This window comes from Vicugna pacos, chromosome 24, assembly GCF_048564905.1.
Source record: "Vicugna pacos chromosome 24, VicPac4, whole genome shotgun sequence".
Lineage (NCBI taxonomy): Eukaryota > Metazoa > Chordata > Mammalia > Artiodactyla > Camelidae > Vicugna > Vicugna pacos.
Genome location: NC_133010.1, coordinates 12,784,094 through 12,803,314, shown reverse-complemented (window position 1 = coordinate 12,803,314; position 19,221 = coordinate 12,784,094). Strand labels below are relative to the sequence as shown.

General features: G+C 35.4%; 1 protein-coding gene across 1 annotated transcript in view; it reads right to left on the bottom strand.

The window, feature by feature from the left end:
• Positions 1 to 16,263, bottom strand: part of CCDC178 (coiled-coil domain containing 178) — a 285,980-nt gene extending 269,717 nt beyond the window's left edge. Inside the window, exons 1-4 of the mRNA XM_072949050.1 lie at positions 16,178 to 16,263; positions 11,735 to 11,828; positions 10,467 to 10,560; positions 5,969 to 6,056 (exon numbers count right to left, since the gene is read on the bottom strand). The gene's annotated coding sequence lies outside the window, so the exon portion shown is untranslated. The remainder of the gene's footprint in view (positions 1 to 5,968; positions 6,057 to 10,466; positions 10,561 to 11,734; positions 11,829 to 16,177) is intronic.
• Positions 16,264 to 19,221: the final 2,958 nt, after the last annotated feature.

Here is a 19,221-nt window from a genome sequence, read left to right as displayed (position 1 = left end):
ATAGGCCCATTGGAAAAGGGGATGAGAGAATTAAGAGATATGATGACTGAGTTGGGCTAGGTTATCAGAGCTGGAATGGGTTCCACTCACAAAAGAGTAAATCATTTCGTTCTAGAAGTAGGATTATGAGGAGGAATAGAGAGGCACAAGAATGGAATCGTAGGTGAGGGGAAATGTTAATTTTAAGCTAAAAAAGTTTAGATGTCAATTGTTTAAAACCTTAAACTTTCTTAAACTCTCTATTTCCAATTCTCCCTCTTGAAAAATATCAACCCCTGCTTCAGAGAGGAAATAGAAGGAATTGGATTTAGATTCTTATTAACTGTCACCAAATCCACAAGCAAAACACGTCTTTGCCCTTCATGGCCCCCTTCTGTTCTGACGACGTAGGGTATCTGCTGGTTAGTCTTATCCCTCTACGTGCACTGGGAAGCTCATAGTATCCTCCCTCCTCACTTATTACTTCCAACTACAACTTCAAAATTTTTACCTTACTAGAACTCTCTTTTGAGCTTTTCTTAAAACAGTTGTTTGTTCGTGTTCGTGAAGCACATGTTTCTTTCTTTTCAACCTCCTCCCAGTAAATGCCTTCCTTTCTGTTGTTATAATCCCTTATGAAAACCACTGCATCAGGTCATCTGCTTCACTCCCTATCCATTTACTCTATTTTCTTCTAATGACTCATTATTAACATTATATTACATTTTATAGTCTTTTCCTTTATTTTCTCTTTTTCCCTTCAGAATTCAGAATCTGTGTTGTTCACTGCTGTACTCCTAGCATATACAATAGTACCACTAAAAAGAACTTTCTCCACTGATGAAAACGTTCTGAATCTGTGCTATCTAAATGGTAAGCATTCTGAATCTATGCTATTTAAATGGTAAGCATTACCCATAGCCACATGATCACTTAGAATCACTTTTGATCACTTGCAATGCAGCTAATGTAACTAAGTAGATTTTTGATTGTTTTTCATTTTAATTAATTTACCTTTAAACCATCACATATGGCTAGTGGCTACTATATTGGACAGCACAGATCTATCACAATGTCTGGCACATTGGAAGGGTCCAGTAAGATCTTGTTGAAACTGAAAGACTGCATGGATGAAAAAAATGCATGAAAGAGTGAAATATCTGTGGTCACTTTATAATCCCACAGATTTGGTTTGGGGACTCTCAGCTACCCCTCTTATTTGTTCAGGCTTTCTGGCATTGGTTCTGTTATTCAGTTTTCTATTAGAATTTTTGCTTGTTTCCATGCATGAATAGCATCTGACACATAGAATTCCTTTTGTTTCACCATTCTTAAGCTGACACCTCAGCAGTTTACTATGTTCTTCAAATTTCATTTGCTTCCTCACTGCTAAAACAAAATTTCTGAGCTGACTATATTTCTGGACAGAAAACCTTCTCACTTTACCTATTTCCTCTCATGATTTTATTTGTAATTGTTTTAAATATTCTTATTGTGAAATATTACATATCAACATAAAAAAAAAACCAACCTTGTATTCTACAATGCAGTCTAAGAAATAAGTAGTTAACAGTAACATTCAAGTTCCAACATATTCCTTAGTGGTCACATTTCCCTTCTTTCCTCACCAGAAATTACAACCATCAAATATATAATCCTCATAGTTTCACTTTATTTTTATTACATATGTGTCTCAAAACAATGTACTGCACTGTATAATATTGGTTTAGAGTTTTATAACTTTATATGAATAGTATTGTACTCTACAAATTATTCTACAACTTCTTTTTTACTTTTTCAGTACATTTTTTAGATATATCTGTTGTTACATATAGCTGTATTCATTCTTTTTCACTGCTGTATAGAATTCCATTGTTTCAGTATAACATTCTGTTTATGACCATTTCAGCTTTTTTCAAATATTTTCCCCATTTTAACTGTCTCCTATAAGATTCTTGCATACTTTTCTTTATGTATTATACTAGAGTATCTCTAGGGTGTAAACACAGGGTTGAGTTGTATTTATCTTTTTAATCTTCAACAGTTCTAGATATAGTCCTTTGTTATTAATATGCATTACAAAGATCTTCTTCCAGTTTATTCCAGTGTTTTTATTTGAAAACTTACATTTACTTTTAATGGAAATAGGCATATAAATCAGATTGGATTACCCATTGTCCAGATCCACAAATAATATCAAAATTAAGTATTTAGACAAATCATACCCAACACCCATAAAAATTAAAGATAAAGTCAGTGATAGTAAGTACCATCTTCTCTTCTAACACCTATAAATTGTATAGATTTTATCTGTGTAAGATGCTATATGTTTTTATCCATATTATTTTAATGGCTTTGATAAGGCTGTGAAATTAATGTGCTACTTTCCTGTTCTTTCATATTCTCATAAAAATATTAAGCAACTTTATCTTAAATCATTTCAGCAGCCATGATTCACTCACAAATTCTTTCTAGTTAACAGTGCAAATATACTCATATTTTTTCAGTAATTATGAACACCATATTTAGTTGTTTAGTCTCCCTTTCTTTATCTATTATCTAGCTGGTTTATTTTATTCTAATCTAAGTGTGCCCAATAATAGTTAGAAGTCTACATTCTTTTCACAAAGAAGATTTTTTTAAAAAGGTCTGACAATGGGAAATACTTCATAAAATACTATTCAAAATATAATTACTTAAATTTTCCCAACCTTTCACCCCGTATAGCTGAGATTTTATGCTTAAAGTTATAGTTCAAACAAAAATTATGCCAATTATTCTATTTATATAGCTTCTAAATCCCTAAGCCAGGTAAAACATAGCCAGTAAAGAGCACAGAATACAAATGCAAACCATCAAACAAGTCAGCAAGCAGGAATCAGAGTCAAGATCCTAGCCAAGGTCAGTAATCAGAGATTTGGAACTTGACTGAGCAGAAGAATGACCAACTACTACTGAGACCAATGATCTAAAATGACTAAACCAGATTCCCAATTAGATTGGTTCTTCTTCAGTTGCAGATGACAGAAACTCAGCTTAAGCATAAACAAAAACATAAAAACACACAAAAAAATACAAAGAAAAACTACAACATTAAAAGGAGTATTTATGAAAAAGATACTGGTTAGTTAATGGGAAATGTCAGCAGTCCACTTGTAAGAGAAACAGGAATACAGGGACTCAAATGCCATCAGCATTCTCTCTGCCCCAGTCTCAGATACTCTTTACATACTTGTTATAGTTTTCTCTCTACAACTTGACTTTTTCTATGTTTCAGAAATCTTGGCTGCTGACACCTCCTGAGTTTTATATCTTAGGGCTTCAGCCACCAAAGAGATGCAGACTCTTTCTCAGATTTGATTCCGCTTATCTTTGGGAGGATTTTAATTAGCCTTATTTGGACCAAGTGCCTATATCTGAGTCAATGAATTGTCACCAGGAAGTCAAGATACTACTACTGTACTAGCATGAGTCTGCTTTCTATTCCTGGCCGCAGTTATGGCCAGCGGTAAGGTTACTGTCTATTAGCATGACTTCCCTCACTGTAATTTTGGGGGTCATGGGTTGGGGAGAAGATAGGGGAGTCTAAGCAGATGCTTCTAAAGGCTCTATTCCAAAAATGGCAGGCAGACTACCAGGTGGTGGCTCTACACCGAAGGGAAGGATACGTGTCAATCATGCAAAGATGTTTCTGATGATTCCAATTTTTCGAACAGTGAACAAAGCTATGTTGTGAGGTAGAACGCATTAGCTCACTAAAAGTGACTAAGGAGAAGCTACCAAATCATTTAAGTATTGTATAGGCAGGATTTGGAAAATGTCTAAGAGTTGTACTGAATTACCTTCTAAGGGCCACTTCATTTTAACATTCACAGTGCTTGATTTATTTTATTTCATTCATTCATTCATTCATTTCTCAATTTTCTGCTTATATCTGGTTTATGTCACTGTTCTACTTGTTTAGGGTACAAAGAATAAGACATATTCTATACCCTCTAAGTATTCACCAATTTGATCATTTATCTTATATTTTTAGTAATGCCAAAGGGTTTTAACACAAAGTCTAGAAGTTACCTGTCCACGAGACAATAAAAGTATTCCTTGCCTCGTTACCACACGTTCTGTATTCCAGCCACACCAGTCATCAAAATGAGCCTTACTGACACTTCCATGCTGCCATTCCCTACCACACTCTTTTTACTCTACCTTTCCTTAAGTCTCTGTGTAGTATAATGCCTCCTTTTATTTCTCAGCACAAATTTACTTACTCCTTCTCCCTGTACTTTTTATCACTTTAAAATGATACTGTATTTATCATATAGTATCTTAAATAATTGTGCACCATGTGTATGTTCCAACTGACAAGATCCAAGAGGATAAGGATATTCTTTTATTTATTCAAAAAACTGATTGTAATAAGATGAGGATTGTAAACAGTGGGAAAATTTTGAATAAAATGTAACCTAGAAAATCAAGTTTTGAGTTATTGCTTAAAAAGCAAAATAAAAGAGTTGTCATTTACATATATTTATAAAGAGCTTAAAGACAGCATTTGTTCATAAAGGGAAGTAGCAGCATAGAAAAGATTCATATTTATAATAAACTATTGGTCAATATTCCAATCACAGATTCTGGGAAAAATATTTCAGTTTTTATCATGGAGTCATTATGAACTATTCTTGACAGCTATTTTCAAAGTTATTTCAAGAAACAACGAAAAAAAATGTTTGCCAAATAGAGCACAGCCATTAAAAGCAGACAGTGATACTGAACATGCATTTATCAAATACTAACTTTCCTTTTAACTGAAGTTTCAGAATATTAAAAATCCTATTATAGAAAATTCATGATACCATAATAGTAAGAGAAATAAGAATAAATTAGCTTTGAGTGTTGCTTTCACAAAGAGCATAGTTTTCCTAATCTTTTTATTCTTCATTATACAATAATATATTATTTTGTGACTGTGTTGAAGGCATTGCAAAATAGTAAAGAAAATTGCAAAAAGATGGGAGTTTTTCTACATCTTTCCTGTCCGTACCTATAATAGTTTCTTTTATAAATCTTTAAACTCTGTTTCTCTGATTCCTAATCTCTTCTCTCTTTCTTTGATGAAATTCTATTGACTTTATGTCTGTATTACAGCCAACAGATTAGAGTTAAGATATATTAAGTATTACATCTCATGATTTTACTAAAGCCAAGCAAATCTTCAGAAAAATTCAATAACATCTTTTTCTACAAATCAAATTAGAACCGAAAAAGTTGGTTTCTACACATATATTCATAAAGGTATCTCACAGTGTGCTCTGAATTTATCTAAGAAATGAGCTTTCACCTTTTGGTAATTACTTAAGACATAAGGAACAGCAAGCAAGTCAAACCAGATTTTATGATGTTAAATTATTTCATAGGTCAATATCATGTATTAAATTATTTCACCTCTGAGTCACATCAAATAATTTTACAGTGATTGTACTGAGAAATATTTATATTTCCTGATAAAATATAAAGTATTTAAAGTATTGGTATTTAATAACTACTTTATGTCTCAAATGTAAAATAAATGATTCCTATAAATTTGAGTTTTAAAATTCTTATGGAAGAAATACTTTATTAATTAGAAAATACTATGCCATTTTACTATAAGATAGCTTTTGTTCCTGAAGAAATGTGCCTTTGGATTTTACTCTTTTTAGAATGCCCATAACTATTTATGGATCACTTCTACCTACTTCTGATAGACATTTTGGGGAATACCAGAAAAGTATGAGCATAACCCCTGTTCCTCGAAAGTTTCAATTTATTTGGAGATATTATTAACTCATGAAATAGAGGAGTCTTGGCCCAAGAAAAACAAAAAATAATAGCTTGTATTTAAGACATACCGCATATGCATTTACTTCTCACAACAACCTATGAGGTAGGTACTGTTACTGGCCCCGTTTTGCGAAGGAGACCCTGAGACCCTCAGAGGTCATGCACTCACCAGGGTCTTGTAGCTAGCAGTGCAGAGCCAGACTTAGCCCAGGAGTCGATCACCACACTCTACTCCTGCTGAAGAGAGACCAGTGTTCCTAGGGTGAAGCAAAAGTAGGGAAAGAGCTCTCAGGATCCTCTAACGTGCTATTGTTTTTAAAATAAGAATAAAATTCACAGTATTTCCCAATCATTGATAAAATGTAAACCTGGTTTGAACTTCCAGAATCAGGAGAAATGATTACAAAGTCTCTGGAACTACAGAATTAGTCTTAATATCAAATAGATTTAAAGCTTAAATGTAAAAAAAAAACAACAAAAAAACAGCTAGAGAAACTGTTTATATAAAAACTCAATGAGAAAGGCCTCTGAACATAACACCAAAACCACATAATGTTCAACAAATATGGCTGCACAAAATTTACTGCCACCCAGCTATTAAAAATAAATTGCTCAAATCAGGAAGAGATTATTAAAATGTGGGCATCAAAGAGTTTCTGGCTTAACATACAGTTACAAAAATTGGTAAAAAAAAAAAATTGAAATATACAAACAGAAAAATTAGCAAAGGACCTGGAGCCCGCAGTCCCTATACATACACTTAGGCGCATGCTCATATACACCGTGGGAAGAGAGATCAATTAATATAGGGAAAGTGCTTGATCATCAGTCATTAATAATGAAATAAAACAGTTTTTGCAGAAGTTATACAGTAAAGTAATAGTTATCATATAGCAAAAGGTAATGCAGACATGCAGACTGCAAAAGAATGTCACATAAGGCAATAACAAACCTCAGATTATCTAAATCCTATAGGGGAGAGAAAATAGTATATAATATAAATAATACACAGTTCTCTTTGAGAAAGAAAATTGTGAAGTTTTTAAAAAAGACTTCTTTTAATTTGGGGAATCATACTTAATGAGCTAGAAAATGAAAAGAAAAATCACTGTTACCTAGAAATTATTTAGATACCCATGTTATGAATCACTTACCGTCATTAGTCATTCAAACTAGAGGATGTAGAACATTTGCATCCCTTGGAACCAAAGTAACTATTTGTTAACGAAAGTAAGCTTGAATTGAGATTGCCTAACTGAGAGATAGGTTCTAATGTGCTGGGTTTTCCAGTCATTCTGTGTAAAAAGATAAGCACCTTCTTGTAAAATTATTTTCTTTCCCAGCTGAAATGTAACCTTTTTGTTTTTCAACACTTTTGGAACATGCATAGATAATTATGAGACATGATACGGCACAGCTACCATAAGAAAACTATTGGTTCATAAACTGAATTTACTTTAATCACTTCAGATAGATTTGCATCTACAAAGAATTATCTCCCAAAAAGATTAGTCTCTGTTTTTCCAAAACTGAAATATGCCAGAACACCCTTGCTTGAATAAAACATAGGCTTCTGAGAGCTTCTAAACCTAAACATAATAAGCCTGTTGTGGGACTTTATTCATTCTTAAATACCATTTTTTAAAATCAATATATAACTGTTCATCAGCAATAAATAGTATATTAAATGCACAATGAAGCACTTTTGAATAAATACTCTTTTATATCGTAACTATTCTGAATTCTGTTTCAGGATTGTGGTAGAGTCAATATTATGTGTTCATCGCATAATTTTCTCTTCCTGAGCACATAAAAAAACTAAATTAGAATAGTCCTTGGCCTTTTAAACATTCCATTTGCTCCTCTTTTCCTTTCCACTGCTACCTTGGAAGCCACATGTTCAGTATCTTAGAGCTACAGTGATAGAAGCTGGGTCCCTGGGCTATCCGTTAACGAAGACCCCCCTAGGGAAACCGCCTTGTCTACATCACTGTGACATCATTAAAAAAGGGACCTTTGTTTTGTTAAATCAGCATGGTTTTGGAATTTTTACATAGCATTGTCTAAGCTGTTCTAATAGAGGTTTGCATTATTAAAGCAGTTAGCTGATTAAAAGTATAGATCTGCAGTTTAAAACCATAATTGTTTAAAAATGAAAAAAAAGCAATAATAATAATGGAAATAGCTCAAATGATGATTCATTGTCTTCAAAACCAAAAGAATCAAGTCTACTTAAGTGAAATAAAAGTGATTATGCCTTTAACAATATAGTAGTAGAATGTGGAAAACAGACCACTTATATTTTATAAAGTTCTCTGTGTTGAAAGCTAAGAACACCTCCTGTGTAGTAAAGCATTTTTACATTTTCCTTGGAATATCTGAATTGAAAATAATCTCAATTTATTAAACATAACTTTGATTTTGAGTTTAGGCACATTGATTTTTCATAGAAACAAGGTCATACTGTATTATTTCACATCTGGTTATTTGTATACCACCATCTTTTTTTTTGTTGTTACAGTTCACATACTCTCTATGCTGTTATTTAAGTAACTTACACCAATTCACATTTTATTATCTATTTTCTACTAGATATCAAAATAATTACTTAGCTATTATAATACAAATTATCAGGAATGGTTACAAATTTAACTTAACACGAGTGATAAAAATACCCTTTTTGGAAACCACTCTTATAATAAAGGATGATTAGTTCCCAGGTAACCAAATGACATCCACCTTCCTCCCAAATAACACCATGTTTGTTAAAATATTATTCTATCAGATAAGTCTACTGAAATGTTAATTTGTGTCTGTTCTCCCATATATTCTCCCAACCCCCCTTTCCCATTTTAATTTCAGAACGAAACTCCATAGTTCTTTGTTACCAAGATTTTTGTCCTAGGGAAAAGCAGAGGCAGCCTGAAGTGTCTTTGATCTTTTAGCTCATGGGGTGTCCTAGAAAGGAAGGTAGGATCAGTAAGGTGCATAGAAGTATTCCCCAGGACTTGGTGATGGAGGAGTTCTGCGAGTCCAAGAAGGCTGTGGCTGCATCCAAGGAAGCAACCAGACCTGGGGGTCATGGGGCTGACTGTTGGTTGCAGTCAGAGAGGCTGCATCACAGGCGTGAGGACTTCCGGTTGCTCTCAGCTCCCATGTTCCTAGGGGACATCAACCCAGCAGACCTAAGTAATCAGTGAGGCCCATGAAAAGGCTGGGACTCCTGTTGGACCAGGTGACACATGGAAGGAGATTGCTGGGTGAGACAGTTATCACATTTCCAGATGCTCCAGTGCTTCCAAAGACCCCAGATACTTGGCAGAAATGGTTTGGTTTGGGTGTGGAGCAAGACAGAGGTGATACCAAGACTGAATGATGGTAAATTTCCTGCTGAACTAACTGATGGAATGGGGCCTTCAAGTTGGAATGTAGTTTATGATTTAGAGGAAATTTTAAGTGTGGTATTCTTTACACAACTCAGTTTGTAGACTAAGATCCATGCTTTCTACATTAATAAAAGTATATTACTAGTAGAATCTGACCATCTTTTAACAGAATTTTTCTAAGGGAATTATAACTTTCACTTAAGGATGATGTCAGTAATATAATTTATTTAGCCCAAATGTTAGTATAAATCCTTCACGTCCTCTCCCCATACACATGGACACACACACACATCCACACACAAACAATACAAAACCTCTAGGTGTATGTACATAGCAGTAAGGGCTCTTCTAATTTTACATACCCTAGGCCCCTCAGCAACAAAGAAACAAATCTTTTCTGAAAAACATTTCTGGTAACTTACCTAAAGAACGACAGAACCAGCGATGGAGAGAGAGTTACCTCCATGTTGTTTCTATCTATATTCACTTATGATCATTTAGTAAGAGAAACCATAGACAAAATTTTAGAAAATTATATGCCTTTGCCCATTGATTTAATTACTTTTCTTTTAAGGTATCAAGAAACAGCTCTCTTGAAAATTTTCCAATTTAGTATCTATTAAGGAACTAAATGTTGACAACTCAGTTACGTTGATTAATATGGAATTAAGATAAATATAATATGACCTTCCAAGAGGTTTATTTATTGCCTTTATAAGAAAGATTCTAATATTATCAATTATTCTGAGGTTATGTTTGAATAATGAAGAAACTACTTACTGTTTGTTAACATTATATAAAAATTTTAAAAATACTCACCAGAATCTGTTTATTCTTCTAATGAAACACTCTTCATTCTGCCTGTCATTTTAATACACCTTGTAGGGTTTAAAGATTGGAAAGTCTGAGAGGAATCCTTAGTTTTCTGATGAGGGATACTTACAAAATTCTACTGAGAATTGTTACCTAGTGCTGCTTTTTCCGTTTTTGCCTAAGGATATCCATACCTTGCAATGGAGCCTCCAGAGTATATCTAATTTTTATTCATCCAGATTCCCTAAATGATCTTCCCCAAAATGCAAGCTACTGAATTAATATAAACCATATGTTGCTAAATAAGAAAGAATTCTACTTCATAGGAGCTACCAAATTAAAATTTAATAAAAATGGAAAGACTAACTCTCCCTTGAATATGACCTTGGCAAAAGGTCATTTTTTTTTTTCCATCTCGAGGTCTTCAAACACTAAATTGAAAACAGGTAATGTACTGCTTTCACTCACCCCATCACCCACTGTTCACTCGGTATTCCTCTTCTTACGTTCTTTTTCAGAGCCCAGTAAGTCATCCAAAGGGAAGGAAAATGTGAGACTAAAGCTAATAAGGAAGTAAAGAAGAATAGGGTGAAGTTTGACAATGAAGCTTTATTTCCCTCTAACTATAGCTTTAAGCTGTTAGTTGAAAAAAGTTAATAAAATACTGAGGTTTCCTATTACATGTTTCATCCTAAACAATAATGCACCTTAACAGCTTCCCACTCCATAAGTGGCCAATTAATCAACAGGAGTGATTTCTTTGTATGGAAAGGTATACTTCCTTTATTTTTAAAAAAGAAAATCAAAGTGGACGTCACCATAAGGTTATCATTATGCCACAGGGAGGGAAAAAGTAAGTCATGCTTTCATTAATCATTCTGTTTTTGAAAGATTTTAAAATATAAATGTTTGGATTTTTAAAATTTCTATGATTTAATAAAAATCTCAATACAAGCAATACTTAGTATATTTTCCAGGAATTATATAATTTTCACTACTAGATGATCTTAAGTATTAATATTCAATATAGAAATCAAAGTTCATTCACTGGTATAGCTCTTGAGAAATGTTAGGTCACACTGGAAAATTAAGCCCTCCACTAATTTCTTATTATTCTTTAACTATCAGTTAAGAGAAACAGTTTTTGTTTGCTGCAAGACAAGGCAAAGATATAAATAAAAATAAATAAATAATAGCACCTAGTAAGAAATCTGTGCTTAGAGAAATAACAAAAAAAAAATATAGCACAAATGTGTAGCCATCTGGAGAATACGAATCTCAAAAGTAATAAGCAGCATTTGGAATTTATTACAAAGAATTATGCCAAGAGCTTCTTATTGCAGTTTTCTGTGGAAATGTTCAAATTAGTGAGTAAAGAAATACATTATATACTACATATTTGGGTCCTAGTGATACCATTTTATACTTGATCTCATGGCATATTATTTGCTAACTAATCCAAATTAGCTTGGCTATAAATGCTGTCACGCTGATTGAAAATTTGCTATCACACCACAAACAGCCAGTCACATGAACGACCCAGTTTGATGGAATTGTCTAGAGCCAGAGGGATGATGATACTGGGTCATCTTTGATATCAGATCGTAGAATGTGAGGAAATTAATAAATTTGAAAGCAATTGAGATATTAAGCAGATATAAAGTACAGGGTAGAAAAGAGAGGAGACATAATGAAAACCAAATAGGTCAAACAAATCACCAAACACTGATCATCACCTTCAGGACAGGTAACCAGTGGGATCCAGAATGGTTCCCATCATCACCACAAGTGTAATTTTAACAAGTCCACTCAAATTTGCTACTTCAAAATCTAGATGTGGGAGAAGGAAGAGAAAAAAATAATTACTGAAGTAGTTAAGATAAATATTTTTTAAATTAAACCCAAGGAAGTAGAAATGGAGAGGAGAAGAAAGAACCGAAAGGTATTTAAGACGCATATAGGGCATGATCTGGTGAGAACTTGGGTGTGGTAATTAACAGAGAAGGTGGAGTCTAAAAGAACTCTCAAGTTTCTGGCATGAGGGAATGAATAGATGTCACCACCATTATCTTAAATGGGGTCTATGTGAGGAAGAACCTCACATAGGGTTTGAAGGAGAGATGACTTTTAATTTTATATATGGGTGCTTTTTGCTTTTTAGTGGTTATATTATGTGTGTGTCAAAAATCCATGAGAAAGTTTGAGACTGGAGCTGGAGTTTGGGTATTATCATTATGGAGCACTGAACCTTGGTCAATGCTATGGAATGCACTAATTAAAGATAAATGATGTTTTGAAACCATGGGCCTGAGAATTGTTTTAGAAAAGGATATATTAGCTTTCCAGCACTGTTTGTTTAGTAATAATAATTGGATTTAAAATTGTGTCTAATTTCAGTAGAGCCTGGAGGAGGGGGCTTTCAAAGTAAAGGCTGGCAACATAGCTAGAATATATCTATACGAGGAGTTCATTATAAGAGCTCTCTCCATCTTGAGCAGATTTGAATTTCCAGCTTGAGATGCACACATGTAGTGGTTATAGACCTGTACAGACCAAGAGCACCTGTGTGACCCAGAGGTGGGAGAATAAAGAAATCTGTGCCTGAGAGCTCTGGACCCTTGGCTATGAGTATCTTCTGTTGTTTTGTGCTATATCCTTTGCCTGTAATAAAGTTGTTCTGAGAGCATAAACTGAGTGAGTTCCATAAAGCAGTGGAATACCAAAGGTGATTAACACATCATTAACACTGGCTAACATAATTTTACTAGCAAAAATGCTCAGCTTTTTCAGTCTCTCAAAGAATTTGTCACGACTGTAATGTTGAGATTCAACCATTACAATTCCTGAGGCTAGTTTTTTCCTGAAGGAAAAAAAAAAGAAAAAAGAAATATAGTCTCATTTCCACAAAACAAATTTAAAAGAAAGAAAAATTATTATCCAGTTTGTTCATGAAACATTTTACTCTAACAGAGTACAAAAATACCTGAATAACTGATTTTCCATGCAAATTCATTAAGAGAAGCAATCCATGTTGGGTACTCATACTCTGTTGGTTGTATTCTTTCACTTTATTTTCAGCTATTTCTTCACCCCTCCACCTTCGTTATGTAATTTCACATGCCCAAGCATTTCATCCATTTCGCTGGTTGGTGGTTAAAGCCAAAGTTTTTCCAGCATCCTAAGGATGGGTTGAATCCTTTCAGCCCCCCAGAAAAGACTTTTAATTACCACTGTTCACGCAAACATCCTGTAAGTACCTAGAGAAGAAGGCCAGATGATGATATTCATAGATAACAAACTAAGGTGAAATAGAATGATATAGTGATGAAAGTAGGAGATTATCAGACAGTTTAGTAAAATGCCAAAGAACATAGCCTTTAAATCAGTTAGATATGGGATTAAATTCCAGATGGACTCCTTAGTAGCTGTATGACCTTAAGAAGAATACTTAATGTATTTCAGCATCAGTCTCCTTCACTAGAAAATGGGGAAAATGGTAATGTTTCATAGTGTTACTGTGAGGATTAATATAACATATATATGCAAACTGTTTAGTCTATTGACTGGCATATAAGTGCGTAATAAATGGTAATGATATAAATTCAGTGAATGAGAGTTCATTAACAAATTATATATTCATGAATATAATACTTAACCTTTCCAGATCTCTCCATATCTGTTTTTTCTAATAGGAGAGTAAAGTTAAATTTACCTAGCTGGATTTTTATGAGCATCGAGGGACTGAATATATAAATGTCACATATAAATGGACAGTGATCAGATCATATATAAAAACAGAATCTCAACCCACAACCTCTGCACCAAACAGTCTAGGAAGCCAAACCACAGCCTCTGCAGTAATCAGCCTGGAACAGTCAGGACTTTGTCAGTGACTTCCAGCTTCCCTAATACTTGACTGTACTTCTAACTCGGGACCAACCATAGAAAGCCAGAGCTCCTCAAACCAGTCCCATAGGATGCCCCAATTCTAATTAGCTCACCTCCAGTTTCCCCATATCAACAAAGTCCAGTCAGAGCGTACCTGAAGCCTTTCTTTTTTCCACTATAAAACTTTCCCATTCCCCTGTCTGGCTTTGAGTTTCTGCCCTAAGCAAGTGATGGTGGCTGACTCCCTTGCTATAGGAAGCTCTGAATAAATAGCCTCTGTTTTTTCATTTGGGTGGTCTTTTTTCCACAGCGTTATAACTGAGGTTAACTTTAGTTCAATGCTAATTTTAAAATGCCATATATATTTTATTAGTGTTATTTTTGTGCAAAAAACAGACATCGTGATCATAAAGGCTCACCCAGGCAACCAAGTGCTTGTGGAGATACTACTTTTCCACCAGGTACATAATACAAATGCTTATGATCAATCCGGTTCTCTCCCTACATCATTACCACAACACAGATTCTTCAACTGCTTCGAGTATTCCAGCTGCTTAATCTCTCTGCTTTTCCTTTCTTGTCATATGTCCTATCTTTTCTGTTTTGTCTGGAACCAGTGCCTAGCATCTTAGCAATTCTCTAGTCAATATTCTCATTAACTTTCAGTTTCATATATTTAGATATACTCTGGGTAGGCAGATATTGTTTATTTTTTCTCAGAAACTCTTCTTCCTTTAAAAGAAAGGGGCTCCTTTCTTTTGAGATACTGTTTTCCCATCCATCCAGACGGCTTGGTAAATTGCTGTCAATCTTGGTAGCCCCATCTCCAACATGAATGCTCTCGGGACAGGCAGGTGAACTAACTGGGGTCAAGGATATTTGTACTGGGGTATTTCTAGATTCTCTTATTAGGTACTAGATTGAGAATTTTTTAGTCTAGAGGTCACAAATTACCAATTTGTGAGCTTTCCAGAGCTCTTGGAAGTCATGGTTCTAGGCTGGTGGAATAAGCCAGTGTGAGAATGAAGTTCATATTCATAAAGGAAAAGAAAGAAGAGGGCATACAGATACCATTCTCTGCTAGGGGGAAGGATCAACTCTGAGGATGAAGTTACAGGTTAGTTGAGTCTGAGATGATGTGGGGTCTGGGACTAGAGCAGAGGAGAGAAGGCAGGGTTATGAACAAGAACTCTGGCAGTTACCACCATGATGGGACTTCACTCAGGGTGAAGGGGTGGATTAAGTTCAAACTTATGTTTGTAATAGTTCTGAAAACTAGTCAGATGTGGTTAATAATAAAGTCTTTAGAATATAACAATGAAAAGCAATTTTAACAATAAAATTGTATTATATATTCCAGATAAAAATGCACCAGTCTCACATATAAATGTCTAGATAATAACTCAAACATAAACTAACAGCTCAAAATCCTTCAGACTGTTGAATGTGTCTGGCAATTAGCCATCCATTTGTCTCCGAGTTCTTAACTTTGGTAAGTTTGCTCTTGCCACAGTAGGACCAAGAAACAATTATTTGGTGGTGGGTGTTGGTGGGGGAAATCTCAAGAATGCTACATTTGAGTCAGATGCCCAGACAGATGTGCAATAGTAAGTGGGCCTGGGAAGCTACCAAGTCAATTCACAAATATTTATTAGGCAGCCAATGAATGTCAAGAAAGAAATAATAGAAAATGCTTTGAATTAGGAACCAGGAGACCCTTAGTCTTCTGGGTCTGAAGCTGTAATTCTTGACCTTGGTCAAGCCATACAGCAGCTCTGAGCCTCATTTTCCACATCTGCGGAAGGGCTATGTTGTGCATCATCTCATTTGGGGTCTTACAGAGCAAATACAGAAATACAAAATCCCATTTCTCATCTAAGAAGATGTGCAGATTTGGGGCAGACATTTAAAATATTAAATATCAAAAGGAGAAGTATAAATAACAATTCAAAATAATGATACACGAGCCCCCACAAGGAGGCCTTATAAGCTAAATGAAACGTAGAAATAATTACTTCTTAAGAGACTAAGACCCTAGGGATGCAGTTCCAGACAATGTGAAGTACAGCTGGGCGGCTAGTGGACTTTCCATCCCTTCCCCAGGCCCTGGGGATTTTTCTCATACTCGCCAGGTGACAGCTTCGCCTCCGCCCCCAGGAAGGGACTGATAACTAAGGGATTGACCAAATGGGATATTAAAGCAGGCAGAGACGGCCCAGGATGCTCGAGTCAGGATGCACCCGCGAAGCTGTGCAGGCGGCCGCACCCTGGGTGGGACATCCCTGACTCACCCACGCCACGCGTCTCCAGGCGCCGCCCCTGCCCACCTCTCCTGCTCTGCGGCGCCAGCGGCCGAGGCCCTCCGGGTCGGTTACCGGCTGTCCAGGCAGCCTCGGCGGCGGCTCCCAGACTCCGGGCTCGCGCTCCTGGGGTCTCTCTGGCCCATCGTGTGCCTGCCCCGCATTTCTGCTGCCGACCAGCTCTGCTGGGGCTCTGCGCGCTAGGCCTTCTCTGAGCCGCCACCTCCCAGCTCTTTTTTCTTTCTTTTCTAACCAATTTAACCCTGCCGAACTTCTTTTCCTCTTTACTAAAGTGGGGGTGGGGGGGTGGGGATAAGTCAACGCCCTTTCCTACAGAAATTATGATTAGAATTAGGTAGGATCAGACTTACTAAATGCGAAGCCCGCAGGACTTCCACAGGAGGGAAGTCTCTGATATCCTGCCTTCAAAAGAGGAAGCCCACCAGCATCGGTTGGTACAAGGACTTGAGGTGATGAGCTCCGTTTGGTTTGGTTGTTGGTTCTAAGGTGACTTTGGTATTGAGAAACCTGAACAACGTGTGGGGGTGGATAGGCAAACTTCTTCCCTTTGTGTCTGGAGGTTAAGGTGGGGAAAGTGATGAATTCAAGCTGTCTAAGGATCTATTTCTAATAAAAACAAATTTTTGAAGCGTGATTCATTTCACGACATATTAGGTGCCACAAGATACATACCTCAATTTTATTACCACCTCAGTGAATGTATATTATGACCTGAAATAGAAGCATCTTCAAAAAAAGAGGCTTGTGCATTACATGCTCACCCTCTTCTTGGATGAAACCAAACCGTAAACAATAAACTGAAAATGGTTAAAAACATAGGATCAAGACAAAGATTAGTATTCTTATGCAGACATATCATATTTTCAGGCACCACTGGATACAGGCAAAGGCCTGCCAAGATTAAGGAAGCAAAATCTATTACCTTAAGAGGCAATTCAATTAGTAATCCTTTTTAATGGAGGGAAATCTGTAAGGCCTTACCTGGAATAAGATCATTCCAGCCAAAAACGTAAAAGAGGAAGCGATAACAGGCAACCTGGAGTCTTAATCTTAAATTCATATATGCAGAAGCAGAGCTCTTTTTGTAATTAAAAAATAGATTCCAGAATGCACTCTCATTTCCCATCTCCCTCCATTAATTATTTAAATTTGACATGTTAGCAATACAATGTTAAATTTAAACCAAATGCATCGTTTGCATCCCTTAAATATATATTCATGAGTGTTCAGATCATCTAAGTGAATATATTAAAACAATACCTAGATTTTTTTCTCCCTAGAAACTTCATTTTTCAAATTTTTCTCTTAATTAACTAAAACTCATTAATAATTGTTATGCATGCACCTATTGTGGTAGGCAGAATTCTAAGGTGAACCCAAAGACCCTAGCCCCTTGGTATACATGCCTTGCAAAATCCTCCAGACTTTGAATAGGATGGATTTTATTCTGGTGATTAGCTTGTTATATGATACAATTATCTTTAAAAAGGAGATTATCCAGTGTGAGTTGGGCTTAATTGGATGAACCATTAAAAGGGACTTGCCTCTTCCTGGAGTCAGAGATTTGAAGCATTAGAGGAGCATCTGACACAGGGATATTCTTCATTGTTAGCTTTGAAAATTGAGAAGTCGTGTAGCAAAAAATGCAAGCTGCCTCTAAGAGTTGAGAATGACTCCGGCTGACAACCATCAAGGAAATGGGGACCTCAGTCTTATAACCTCAGGGAACTGAATTCTACCAACAATCTGAATGATCTCAGAAGAGGACACTGTGTTCCAAATGAGAATATATCCTGTCAACAGTTTGATTTCAGCCTATGAACCCTGAGCAGACAACCTGGTCAACCTTATGTGGACTTCTGACATACAGAACTATGAACTAATAAATGGATGTTGTTTTAAGCTGCTATGTTAGTGGTAATTTGTTATGTAGCAATAGAAAACTAGTACACCTATTAACTCACTTCAAATAAACAAAAGTAAGATTTTTAAATAAATAAAGGTACAGAAAGATCTTGGGAAACCCAGGGCAGAATTGTAACTGAAACTCAAATAGGCCAGACATCAGACACTGCAAAATTAAATTAACACTAGACCTATTGTCGTAAAAAAAAGAATACAGTAGCTAAGGTCATGTTATTAGCAAATAGAAAAACCAATTTTCTACAAAAATAGAACAAACAGAAATAGCTGATTTTCCTATAGCAACAGTTAAAGAATAGAATGAAATATTTACCATACACAGAGAAAATAATGATCAAACAAAAATACATTCCCAGCAAAACTATCATTCAAGAATGAGAACAACAACAACAAAAGAAACCCATATTTTGCAAGAACAAAAACAAAGTTTACCATTTGCAGAGCTATTCTGAACTATGTGCTTTAGGAAGAATGAAAATAGTAAAGCTACTGGAAAGATGTGTGGTTAAATCTAAACATCCTGGCTACATGAAAACATGTCAACCACCCACCTGTCTTCTTGGCTTTCTCTTCCAAATAATCTCCTACTCAGTTAGTCCTTAAGACTTGTGTATACAACTATTTTAATATACCTCCTGACAGTACTAGACCATTTCAAGAATTAAATTTAACAAGTGTGTTCTGGGCCCCTTTTTTTCTTACTTACACCAGAATGATTTAAAGTCGCTTTTAGATTAACTAAATGCACACCACACCTGCCGTAGAGAATTGGCTGAATACTCCTATTTATTGATAATACTATTTTATTAAGATGGACCAGAAGGGTCTTCAGTAGACAAATGGAATTGATATCTAATTATATCTGAAAGAGTGGCATGATATCAATTTCTCTAAAAATTATTGTCTTTGGCAGACATTCTCCAAAATTCAATTTGCTTACATCAAATTACTTCTTATAGCAACTTAACTCATTTTTATGTTCTAAGTAATTCATACTGCTGTACAATGAGAAAATAAGAAGTTCCAAAAGAGCATCACTGATGTTTTTCTATAATGATATATGATTTAAAATATTTCAAGATCAGAATCAT